This window comes from Zingiber officinale, chromosome 5B, assembly GCF_018446385.1.
Source record: "Zingiber officinale cultivar Zhangliang chromosome 5B, Zo_v1.1, whole genome shotgun sequence".
Lineage (NCBI taxonomy): Eukaryota > Viridiplantae > Streptophyta > Magnoliopsida > Zingiberales > Zingiberaceae > Zingiber > Zingiber officinale.
The window spans coordinates 43,969,081-43,971,535 of NC_055995.1; positions in this window are offsets into that span (position 1 = coordinate 43,969,081).

Here is a 2,455-nt window from a genome sequence, read left to right on the forward strand (position 1 = left end):
TAGTTCCTCAATCAACTCCTCTTTTAAATAGGGTATTTTAAAACAGGCTTTAAATCCTACCCGTTGATCCCTATAAAATCTAAAACGTCTCATTTAAAATCTAGAAAAATTCCATAAATTTTCTAAAATTCACACGAACTTATTTCCAGATAAATTATCTGACCAATATATTTATTTTCCTTATAATAATTCAATATTGTCAACTTCCAAGTATTTACATCCTCATTTACATTTTTTTTTATATATTACATTCTCCCCCACTAATAAAAATTTGGTCCCCAAATTTACTACTAACTCAGGAATCCTCATCTAAGGATAACAACCAAATAACACACCCATATACTAGTCCATCATAGTGTCATGATCAAATCCTTAACCGAAATGGATGTTCCTGTGGGTTATGGACTCATCCTGCTTCCACTACGCCACTCTGATATTCTGCCATCACTTGTTGACGCATAGAGAATCAGACTTCAAAGTTCATAATATCATCCTCTGCATTTTGCCTTTCCATAATTGCTACATATACAGGGAGCCTTAGACCTATGAAAGAGTAAGTCGGTCTCCTACCGATCAAACCAACGCGAGTAAATCGATACTCTATACATCGGGTCCATAAAAATATCTAGGACACTGTATACCTAAATAGTCATATCAAGGACTCCTCATGTCCGTACAACAAACATACCCAAAAATAAGATCACTGGCACAAAGTCTGTAATCTAATCTTCAACTAAAACCACCAACTCCATAAATATCAAGGCATTATACTCCTTAAGTTACTATCAACATCAAAGACTAAATAATAGACCATCAAGTCTAATATCCACTAATAGATCATCAAAAGACAACATATCACCATATCTGATATAACCAATGACTGACACCACACAAATCATACATGGTATAAACACATGGTACAAACAACTAAACAAGTACACATGGTATAAACAACTACCCAAGTACTAATAAATATGTATGGTAACAATTTACAAACATACCTCCTATAGCTTGGAGATGTCCTATCGCTGTCTGGTCCCAAAAGTCAAAAATCACATCGCGAAACCAACTCACGAAAATCCATAACACGAGAAACAAGGAACAGACATCGTGACCTGCTCTGATACCACTAAATTGGTATCAGATTAACTCGAAAATCGTAAATCAAAACAAGATCAAAAACCCCCAAACACAAAACCCAACATTTGACTCGAACCATGCTTTGATACCATAAATTGTCATGCCCCAGAGGAGTCCCTGCCAGACAAAAAAATCCGACAGCATCTCCCATGTACGGGTGACAATATGAAGCAATAAATACACACAATACATCTATATAACCATCAACCCACACAGTTGGAACATACATAAAATAAAAACAGCATAACCACGCAGTTAATATACGCAGCCTACCCGGCTGGACATAAATGAATAAAACAACCACACAGTTAATATTTAGCCCACACGGCTGTATCAAAAACGCAGCGAAAAATCGAAGAGAAAACCCACAATCCACAACTAACATTTACTAGCCAATTAGGCTTACACAACCCCAAGAACACGAAAGCAAAACACTACGAAATCAAACTCCAAACATAGGTAAATACATACAATACCAAAATTACTATATAAAAAAAATACAAATAAAGCGGAAATAAAACCGATATAACGCAGGACCCAGGACTGGCTACTGGCATCTCTCCAAGTGTAACGACCCAATTTTCCCCATTTCAAGTTCTAAAAGTCCATAAAAATATTTGGAAATGCTTTTAAAATATTCTAGAGATTTTTAGGAATTTTTAGAGTATTTTTGCGTAATTTCTGGAGGTCGTTTAGTATTTTTACAAAACCAAAGAAGTTTAGCCAAAAAGCGTTGGAAGCGAGGTTTGAACCCGGGACCTCGGGTCAGACTGACCCAAGCCAAAACCGGCCTGACCAACTAAGCTAGGAGATTTCTGTTAACCCTATATAGAAAGAATTAAGGATATAGTATAGTTTGAAATAAAACCCTTATATATAAAAGGGAATTAGGTTTTGGATTTTCCAAAAAAACCAAACATTTTCTCCCGAATCTCCTCTCCTCTCACGCGCGGCGCGGCGATTTGCTCCTGCTCGGGCGACGGCGAAGAAAAGTCTGGGTTCCAATTTTCGGCGCCGGCGAAGCTTCCTCCCGGCTAGTTTTCATCCGCGGGTGGTTGTCTCGACAGAGGAGAACTTGGGAGCACGAAGGGATCGTCGGGAAAAGTAGCTACCCGAACCCTAGAAGCTTCCTTTCCTTCTTTCCGGTTGTAAGTGCAAGAAACCCTAAGTAAGTACTACTCACCTGCGGTAGGAGTTGCTCCGAGCTTTCGGTTTTCATTCCCTTGCTTCCGGATCTTGTTGTGCCGAGTAGAAGAATATGCTAGGGTTTTCTTCCTTGTTGAGACGCCATTCTCGGATTTAAGCCTGAGCAGTA